Raw genomic sequence first — 11820 nt, forward strand, 5'->3', positions numbered from 1 at the left:
GAGTCTAGTTCTTAGACCAGAAGACAAGAATGTGATTGGCACCAAGTGGATTTTCAAGAACAAGCTAGATGAAAATGGTGAAGTCATAAGGAACAAAGAAAGATTAGTTTGAAAAGGATATGCATGAGAAGAAGGAATTGACTATGGAGAATTTTTTTCCCCTGTTTCAAGATTGGAAGGAGTTAGAACTCTACTTGCTTATTCTGCATCAAAGGTGTTAATGTTTATCAAATGGATGTTAAATCTTCATTTCTGAATGACATATTAGAGGAAGAAGTTTACATATAATAGCCATAAGGTTTTTTTGATGTTAACAATAAGAACATGGTATGTAGACTACACAAAGCTCTATATGGCTTAAAACAAGCACTGAGAGCATGGTATGAGAGACTTTATACTTATCTTGTAAAGATTGGATTTGAAAGGACAGATGATAACAACAATTTGTACATGAAGATAGAAAAAGTTAAAGGTATTTTTTATCTAAAATATTTGTTCATGATATCATATTTGGAGGTCAAGATGCTTTATGTAAGGATTTTGCAGATTAGATGAAGCAAGAATTTGAAATGTATAGGTTTGGAGAGATCAATTTTTTTGTGGGTTTGCAAGTATATCAGATGAAGTATGTTATATCCATCACTAAGTCAAAGTATGTCAAAGAAATATTGAAAACTTTTGAATTAGAGGATTCCAAGCTAGTAAGTACACCTATGGTGATAGGACACAAGTTCTCAAAGAATGATGATTCTACTGAGGTGAATCAAACATTATACAGGTCTATGATTGGAAAACTACAATATGTAGTACATGGCAGACCTGATATTGCATTATCTATAGGGATAGTTGCAAGATTCTCTACTAATCCCAGGGAGAATCACTTAATGTATGTGAAGACAATAATGAGATATCTAAAAGGAATAGAAGAGTTTGGTCTATCCTACAAGAAGAATGAGAAGTTTGAATTGAGAGCCTACACTATTGCTAATTGAGCTGCAAATATTGATGATAGAAAGAGCAATAGTGGAGGAGCATTTTTCTTAGTCAAGAGACTAGTTACATGGACTAGTAAGAAACAAAATTATACTTTGCAATCTACTGCTAAAGCTAAATATGTTACTGTTGTTGTAAATTGCACAAACATTGTATGGATCAAATAGCTACTCAAAGGAATGAAGTAAGAGATCACAAAACCAGTTATACTTTATTGTGATAATACAAGTGCTATCAATATATCAAAGAATCAAGTGATGCACACAAAGACAAAGCACATTGTAATCAAGTATCATTACTTGAGAGAGTTAGTTCAAGATAAAGAGCTGAAGATGGAATATGTCAACACAAAGAAGAAAATTGCTGATATCTTCACAAAAGCATTACCTAAGGATGCTCATGAGTATCTAAGAGGTAAATTAGGGGTGATACCTCTATCAAAGGCTATCTAAGTAACAAGAGAAGTGCCTTGCATCAAACAAGATGATGTTCACATGTTATGAATCAATGTAGAAGATCTTACTTTAGGAGTTTCCTAAAGTAATGATAGAATTGGAACTTCAAATTAGTCACAAGCAAGGTGACAGAGGGAGAAGCTGAAGAAATTGCATAAGCCTAAATCTGCATGTTTTAAGATGAGAAGCTTTTGGTATATGTATTTGGCATTGTTGTAAAAGAGGGAGAAAGTACATTAAATTGATCATCATTAGAAGGAAAGTCTACTAATTAGAAAGAGAGAAAGTACATCAAAGAAAGAAAGTACATCAAAGGGAGGAAGTACAAGAGATTATTGTCAAAGAAGCTCGAGAAGCTACTGATCTTAGAGGGAGATTAGATAATCAAATAATTGCTAATATTGCTAATTAGAAAAGGACACATGCATGTAAGAACGAGGGAGAAATCCTAATCTATGTAGTAAGAGGGAGATACAAGAAGAAACTTAGAGGGAGTTATAAGAAAGAGTTTTGTAACCTAAATTAGAAGACCCTAAATTAGAAGATGGAATTTGTTAATAGAGAAATTTTGATACAAGTTTTCTTTTTGGTATTGTCTTACTGTTTTAACCTATTTAGTTTGGTTGAACAAGATGTTCATCATTTGATTCACTTAGTTGATCAGTTTGGTTTTCCATCAATGCCAAAGAGGGAGATTGTTGAAATCTAATTGAAAAGATCATTAATGAAGAGAGATTAATGAAAGAGGGAGATCGTCGAAGAATACTATGTGTTTCAATCATTGTTTTGTCAGTAATGTCAAACCTACTATTTGTTGGTAAGATAATTGCTTATAAGATTAAAGTACTATCACTTAGTTGATTGATAAAGAGGATTTGATCAACAAGAGGTAACAAAAACACCTAGAGGAAAGGTTGAGTTATGATTATGTAATGAAGTACAAGGATCAATTAAGATAGTGACATGATATATTGATAATCTACTTATGGTTAGATATGTTGACCACACTTAGAAAGTTTAGAAGAGCAAGTTACACAAAGTTTGTTTGCCAAGCCTAAGTGAGTGGATAGTAGGTGTCAAGATAAGTTAATGCAAACTAAGTAGAAAGTTTGAGCTGAGTAAAAACAAATTCTAATGGATGTCGAGCAAGATAGTTGATGCCAAGTAAATTTTACTTGATGTTGAGCACTAGTAAAATTTAGTTGATGCCAAGAAACATAGTATGTGTGGAGCATTAGAAGATTGATAATGCTAAACTACTGCATTATTTTAAAGATCAAAGATTCGTCAAATTTGAGCCAACAAGTTTATTTTCTTGAAACTTGTAAACTAGGAGGAAGATAAGGTTGATGAGCTAGTAGCACAAAACTTGATGTAAACCATTTTTGAAGTGAATTCAAATAGATTCTAGGAGAAGTTTATAGAAGAGATACAAGATATGGGGAAGATACATTGTATCCTACCTACTCCATCCAAAACCTAAATTGGATGATGGAGAATGAGAAATAGAATATCTAAATTTCCTATTTATAGGAATATCTAGTCATGAAGAAAATGTTGGTATGTGCAAGAACCTAAGGAAGAGAAGGAGTTAAGGGTTTGCTTCATCAAGTGACTAGAGAGGAGAATCTACAATGACATGTTGAGAAAGAAGGCTTAAGGAGATGAATACTTGAAGGGTGAACAAGCTATCAGAACTCAAAAGTATGAAGGCCAAGTAGAATTAAGGACTAACCAAAGATCTATAATCTGCAAGAGAAGTTGTAAGTTGTATTAGATCAAAGCTCTATTGTTACTCTCTAACAATCGTAACAGTCTAGGGTAAATCCTTTGGATTAGGGTTGACCTAACAGTCACTTGTAAATCCTTTAACCAGGTGGCATTCTAAGTGAATGGCCTAAAGTCCTCTAACAAGGCTCACTTCTAATAGAGTGATTGAAATCCTTTAATAGGGTCACATTTAACAATGTGTATTGTAACCTCTAATAGGGTTGGCCTTTCATACGACATCACTTTAGAAGAGTGAAAAGGACTAGCATGTTATTGGTGGTTTTTTCCAAATTAGGTTTCCACATAAATCATTGTGTCAAGTGTGTTGATGAATTTGTTATGTTTTATACTTTACATTTTTGCAAGTTGATTTGATAGTAACATACAAGTTTTAAGTGATTACATGATCTTATTGATGCACGCATGAGTATGAATGTTTATGGGTTCACTAAGTTTTGAAAAGTTTTATTTATACATTTGGACCTTGGATAACTAATTTGTCCCCCCTCTTAGTTATTCTAAAGAATTCCAACAATGTGACTAGTGCTTGAATTGCTACTAGCTCCTTCACCTTGGGTGTTAAATTTGTCTCTTTAGACTTGTTCTTTTCTACCTCTTTGATTTTAGTTGCACCTTGATCTTGTGATGGAGGTGCAGGTGCATCTACCTGACCTATTTGGCTTTGTGTCCCATTAGTTACTAGTGTCTCCACCTTGTCTTCTCCAACTATCTTAAGCTTTTCTTTTTTAGATTCTTGGACATTTTCTAAGACTAAAGTGCTTTCCATGAGTGTACTGATAGTGTAACCTATTGTCTCCTTCCTTTGATATACAACTAAGGGTTGTGAAGGTTGTATACTTGTAACTTAAGGAGTGATTCTAGGTATGTCTTGTGTTTTCACTTCTCCCCTAAAGTCATAGTCTCTAATTTCTAAATTTCATCTACAATTACTGATATAGAGTTGTCACATAATTTGGACTGTAGTGTAGATTAGATAAGTATCCTTTTCAAATCTTCCTCTATTAGGGGATTGATGTTCTAATTAGTAGGATCAGAACCATCCTTTACTATGAAAATTTTAGTACTTGCACTTATCACTTGTAGAGAGTTAGCACTTAACATTTGTGCATCTTGTACACTCTATTTTGGTTTATGCTATTCCTCAACTATTGCATGATCATCAATATTCATATCAGTTCCTCCCTCAATTGTGCATTGTTCATCATCATCTTCTTTGTTATCTCCTACCTCAATAGGTTCTTGATCATCTTCTTTGGTTGTGGCCAATCCATATGTAATCTTCCACATTTGTTTGAACTTTAGTACAACATCGTCTATGTTGTTCTATAATATGATAAATTCCCTATACTTTGGTACAAATATCATAGAATATTTCTTTATGGCTTTAGACATTTATTCCTTGTTAAGTTTTGGTATAACTTGAGTGAGGTTTGTCTCCCTAATTTGCTTCATTGTGTCTAAACAATAGTGCCATTTCTACTGAACTCTATCGTATAAACTCTTAGGTATGGAGTTAGAAATTTTTAGAGAAGCTTTCTTAAAAGTAGCCATCATGGCATATATTGCCTCCTTTACTTGATTCTTCTCAATCTTTCTAAGATTATCAAATTCAATATGAGAGAAACCTAACAAATCAACATTGTTTCTAATGTTCTCACATAAATTATCTAGGTCTGAGGAGGGATTGTGACTCACCACTTGGAATTAGCTATTGTCATCATATTCAGTCTTCTCCTCATCAGATTTAGCTTAAGGGACATACTTTATTCTTGGTCTTTTATGTGGTCCATCTTCCTACTCTTTAGTCTTGGCTACCTCTTTAGCCTTTTGTGCAGTGACTCTTGAACTATCCCTTGTGGTAGGTGTTGTTGATTTAGGTTGGCTTGGTTTTGAAACCTTCTTTTGTTTTGTTATTGTTTGTGTCTTTGCCTTTCTTTTCTTCTTCTCAAAAGGAATAGGTGCTTCCTTGGCTTCTTCTCCCTTGGAACCTTTTATAGTTTCTATTTCCTCTTCTTGCTAATCCTCTCCCTAAGCTTGTGTTAGTGCCAATGGTGTTTGAGCTTGTGTGTCTTCTTCTTCTTCTTCTTCTTCTTCATCTTCCTCTTCCTTAGCTCCTTCACCAAATTTTTCTTTTAGTTTCTTCACCAGTTTCTTCTTCTTCTTGATTTCAGAGGTAGTCTTCAATTCCATGGTGATTTTTGATTTGGCCAAGCCATAATTACCAAAATCTCAAGCTTCTTTGTCCACTTCTTCTACTAGTAATGTTGTGATTACTACAGAGGCCTCATCAACATTGATCTCATATCCTAATGCCCTTAGCCATCTCACCCTAGGAATTATTTCTTGTACATATGTATGATTAGTATCAACTAGAAAGTAGCCATCATCATAATGTTTCTCTACTAGTGGGATTGTTATCCTTAATCTCTTGTTCATAGATTGTTTAAAATCTTCAAAATAACTAGTCAACACTGACTCAAAGTTATCACATAATTTTTCAATGAATTATCCTATCTATAATGCAATTGATCTATTTTTCTTCCATGCAACCTTACCAAATTTAGTAAATGTATTCTAGACATAGAAGAAAATACATACCAAAATAGATCCAAATTTACACTAAGCACTCTTTGTTTTCCATATAGCTCCTAGATTTTCAATCAATTGCTGCAACTGCAACTCAACAAGATCATAAGTATGATCTTTCTTTATGATTTTATAGCCCATATCCCATTGCAATTAATTCTAAGTGCTTACAAAGCTATAAGCTCAACATCAATTGATTTCTAGCTCACTTAGCATCCACATGTCTTGTCATTCTCTCGGCAACCATTATGGGCTCGGCCTCAACTAACCAATTTTGTTAGTTCAACATCCACTAACATTTTACTCAATAACCATAAGAGACTTTTCATGCTTGACAATAACATGAAAAAGATAACAAAACTTTAAAGATTTTTCCTTGATTTCTAATAACACTTTGCATCTTTATTCATGCATATGTAATCTTTTCAAAACTAAATCCTTGGAACTGATGTATGTTATATCTTTTAAATATTAGTCCCTCATACCTCTTGATTGTTTAGTTTGATGAGGTGTGATCACTTGACCCATTGGGTGAAGTGATCCCATTTGCACTTGATGTGTTTCAATACTCCTTTCTATTCCATGTCTTGTTCATCTCATCTCTGACATTTTCAATATCTACCTTGCCTTTTCCTTTTTTAAACTCACAACTTGATGCCTTGACCTTGTTGGACAATATTGACTGATGTGACTAGTCTTCAAACAACAAAAACATGTGGTTTGACTCAACCACCATTTTAAATCACTTTTGAAGTGGTTTCTAATACAATTCTCAAGAACATGTCCATACACTTGACAATAGTGACAACTATACCTTGTATTATAATCCCAATTATAAGAGTTTCCATTTTCCTTTACCTTTGTCTACTTATTTAATGACAACTTGGGTTTGGATCTGCACTCAAAAGCTCTATGTCCATACTTTTGATAGTTATTACAATATTCGTCAAATCTTTGAGTATGCATGGTCTTGATTCTATATTCATGTGCTTGATGACCCTATTTTTTACACTTATTGTAGTGACCCATGCTCTTCTACTTATCATTCTGATTTACAATCTTTCTCCTACACCCATTAGCAATGTGTCCTTCCTTACCACAATTATGAAAAGTAGATGTTGAGTTCTTACCTTTGTTACTTCTTTCTTTAGCACTTTTGGATGATTCTCCTTCTTTAGTACTTGTGCATCCTAGTCTAGACATATCATTGTTAGATCTAGGAGATATCATCAATTGTTCAAAGTACTTGATAGTTTCATTAGGTTTATTGAAACTTTCAGAAAAATATTTTTCTCTTTTTAGATCATTGCTCAACTATTCATTCTGCAACTTCAATGTTATTATCTCAATGTCTTTACTATTTATTTCATGATTAGCAATCATGACTTGATTCATTATTTCCAATTGCATGTGAGCAATCCTATTTACTTCTAATGATTTCTCTTCCAGTCTATTGGTTAGAAATTTTTTGTCATCTTCTATCATGACTTTTTCTTCTACAACTTTCTTTTTCTATTTAGTCAACTCACATAGAAATATGGCTTGTGATTCTTGCTCTATCTTAAGATTTATGATCTCTTCAGCTAGGGTTCTATTATTTTCCATTAGATCTACAACTATTGCATCAAATTCATCAGATATTCCATTTACAAATAGCTTAGTAGTGTCCATTTCTTTGTATTGTATGTCATTCTCCTTGATAGAAATTTCTTTCCTTCTTCTAAATGATTTCTTTAGATCTTCTCTTGCTTCATTCAATTGATGTAGAATGAGTTTAATTCAATCTCCTAGTTCTCAATGATCTTTCGTAACTTGTAGACTTCCATTTCCAAGATCTTTCCTCAAAGCTATAAAGCTTCACTTTTAGAGAACTCTACTACGATACCAATTGTTATAATTACAATAGGAAAAGTAAACTCTAAAGGGGGGGGGGGAGGGGGGTGGATCTGTGCTTTAAACTTTAACCCATAAAACATTCACCACACATTCATCTCATATATTCAATAAGTAAATTGAAATACCATGTAAAACATATACATCTAAAGTGTGTAAACAAGTAAGCATTCACACATACATGACACAAGATATGATTACCCAGAAATTGTCCAATGAGAAGGTAAAATGGGGTGGGGATGAAACCCACAAACCTTTACTATTGTATTAATAAAGTTTATCCAATGAAGGTTACAATGTTTGATTATGAAACATGATCTACCCTGTGAAAGGTTTGCCCTATTAAAGGCTTACAAAAACTATTAGGTTTCACCTTGTTAAAGTTTTTCAACACCCTATTAGAAGTGTGCTTGGTTAAAGGACTTTAACTCACAATTAAGTAAGTACCTTGTTAGAGGATTTCAATACATCCTATTAGGACTACTCTATTAAGAGATTTAACTGATTAACCTATTTGAATGTCTTAGCAATGATCCTATGATCAACACTCTACTGCTTGATGATAGATCATTGCTACATTATTGTGTACTAACTATGAATTTATTGTTGTCACTTGACATCTAAATGACTCGGGATGCACTGCTTGCTCAGCTCCTGACTCACTCAGCAAATATTGTTTGGTCGACACATGAGTGACTTAGCATATGAGTCACTTGTCACTCACTATTTACTTGGCATGCTCTAACTTATATGTTTTGCTCTGCATATGTTATTTGTTCAGTATGAACTAAGTAAATGAATTAATTGTATAGACACTCACTTGTCAAAAACCAATATGAGATTAACAAGATCAAGATGTTTAAAAGAGATACACAAATTTTTTCTAGGGAAAACTATAGCTCATGGTGTAGGAAGATGTCTTTGCATTTTAAGACTCCTGGAGATGCTTACTGAACCCATGTAGAGGTCAAATATGTTTAATTAGTTGGTCAACTCACTGTAGAATATTTGAAGGAGAATGAGATACACTTGGGCACACTAGATGCTCTAGTGAGTATCATGTCCTATTATGGGTACAAAGATTTGGAGGAACTAGAGATAGCATATGAGATGTAGGAAAAGCTGAAAGCCATTTATGGTGGTGACACACATGTCTTTAGCGATTAAGATGGAATCCTAAGAGGAAATCTTGATGACATGAGGATGAAAGAAGGTAAATATATAAAAGCCCATGGCAACTAGATGAAGGATGTCATGCTAGCCATTAGTTAATGCAAAGGAGTAATACAAGAAGAAGATGTTAGAATATATAGTCCACCAATATAACTGAAGGGGGGGGGGGGGGTGGGGGATGCAAGGGAATACTTGGTTTCTTAAGTTTCCTATTTTTTTTAGGCTATGGTTGTCGAGTGATAGTTTCAATTGAGTTCATGTATCGACCAAGCTTGTAGTTTCAACCAAGTTTCCTTCTTTGACTAAGTGTCTTCAATTGTTGAGTTGGTTGATAGTTTGTTTGCTAAGTTACAATGTTTTTTGAGTTTTGACTAAGTTGTAGATGATCTCGAGTTCCTTTGTCAACCAAGTTACTATTCCAGTGTTGACTGAGTTCCTTGTTGGTGCCAAGTTTCTATTGGTGCTGAATTCCAATCACAACTGAGTTCCAGTTCTAAACAAGTTCCATACGAACCAAGTCTCTTTGGTGACCTAGTTCTTTCATATGCTGAGTAAACTGGTGATTCTTTAGATGGTCAATTGTGTCTTCATCCTTTATTGATTGAGGTTTTAAATTTTTGGTTCTAGTTGGAGCCAACCTTTGCATTTAAGTTTGTGATAGCTATTTAATATTTGTTGTGAGCTGACTTGTGGCTTGGTTATGCATTTAATGTGAGGATTTATTTAGTTGGTAGTTTGTAATAGGTTGACTTGTGGCCATGCAAGTATTTAAAGGGGTCTTGGGTAGAGTCTTAGGTATTATTGTTCAATGATGGATAAGTCATTTAGTTGAGGAGTGTTAACATGGAGTAGCTTGGAGGTATAAGTTCACATTTGAGTTTGGAGATTGATTCTTCTTTGAAAGATGTATTCTTCTTTGTAATGGTCATAACTCAAAAGGTTGTACAACTAAGCATGTTGGATGTAAACTTCTTGATTCAAATATAAATTTTTTTGTCTCTCTAGATCTAAATCTAATTCCTCTTGTTCATTTTCCACTATGTGCTTGTTTGCTAGTTTCTAGATCACCTCATTTTGGGGTACATCTAGATTTGTACTACATCATGGGGTGAATCAATTATCCAACTATTATCATAATTATTAACCATAAATAAACTTAACCATATGAGCAATATAATAAAAAACCACAACAAGATAATCATGCACAATAATACTATAGATGTTAACTAGGGAAACCCTTTGTCAGAGGGAAAATCTCAGTCGGGATGGTACTCACAAGATGATGTACTAATATAAATATTCATTGTTAAAAGATGGACCCTATTAGGTGTCTATAACAACATTCAATATATATCAGTTCATTTTAGGAGACTTTGAATCTGATGAAGGTTGGTCCCCTTAATACCATAAACCATAACAAAAAATAAAGAAACAAAAAAAAATACGAGAACAAAATATGGACTTCTTATTATTGCTGCAAATGTGAAATTAAAAAATTCTCAATTACAATATGCTAACCCAAACAGGTGTTTTCACCATAGTATTTTGCAAGATAGTGTTGCAAACTATCACCTAGAGCTGTTCTAGACAATGTTTAGGCCTTTCTTAAATAGGCAATTCGATGCCTCTCGAGAAGGTTCTAGATGCTCAAACTTAATACCTAGGGCCAAAAGATGCTAAAAATACATATAGAGTCAGCCAAATACATTTTTGACATTTATTCTAGGAATTTCAGGTAGCCCAACTTTGAAAGGCCATAACTCTCAAATCGTTGCTCTGATTGGCTATTATAACCACTTTTTAGAATTGCTAGCTCTTGATCCATATTCTTAGAATGGAAATAAAACCTTTTCACAGAGTTTTTGGACCTCATCCAGGAACTCTAATTCCTCCAACGGTGAGCCTAAAGATTTTTTTGCAAGTTTTTCCACTAAAAATCCCCAATAACTTCTCCAATACTTAAGCTGGAACCATGAGATTTTTATGGTAGGCTTATAACACTAAAATGAATCTTCATGTAGAAAAGGAGAACATTCTAAACTTATATGACAAACTTACTAAAAATAGCAAGCTCCCATAAATAGTAACCACCCTCTCTACTAGTCCTTATTAAAATAAAAAAGATTGAAAATAAAATATTTTTGGGTGATGCAAGATTGTTCTTACACCTAGGATGCTTCAGCATTAGAATCCCTACTAGGAGATTCCTACCATGTAGGGAGTTGTGAAAACCCTATTAGGTGTTGTGGAAGACAGCTGGACCCACTCCAAATAGCTCTAGAGCCGAGACCAATGAATCCACTATCAAAATGATCTTTGTATTATTCCTTACAGAATAATAGAAATGAATAGTACTTCCTCTTTTTATTCCTTGTCAACTAGACTTCTACTCCTAATCTTGTAACCAAATCAAAAAACTTGCATCCAATAATCCCTTGGATCACTTACTTGCATTTAGTAAACACTCTGCTCCTTTTCGCACTTCACACTTCTTATAATACTAGCTACTCTTTATAAACAAGGAAAACATCTTTCCTTTATACTATATCTTCAAAATAATTCATTGAGTATGCCTTGAGGATTTACTAATTAATTATAATAAGATAACTAATTAATTATAGTCACAATAGTACTATCGACTTACAGTCTATAAAAAAATTCACACACTAGGACTTGTACATCTGATGACATCATCATCTGACTATCCTTTGTCACTGTCTGACTACACATCTTCTCATTACATCTTAGATGAAAGATATAATACAAACATCAAAAACTTCTTTTCAATCACTTCATCTCTGAAGTAATCTCTGTAAATCAAGTACAACTTTTGTACATATTTGACTTACGTGTTGCACATTAAACCTTGTCATTAGGACACTTTATTAAACATTTCCATGATTGCACATCAGCAGACAATCAAAAAAAT

This window comes from Cupressus sempervirens, chromosome 1, assembly GCF_028749045.1.
Source record: "Cupressus sempervirens isolate cs-2001-9-10 chromosome 1, ASM2874904v1, whole genome shotgun sequence".
In the NCBI taxonomy this organism is placed as follows: domain Eukaryota; kingdom Viridiplantae; phylum Streptophyta; class Pinopsida; order Cupressales; family Cupressaceae; genus Cupressus; species Cupressus sempervirens.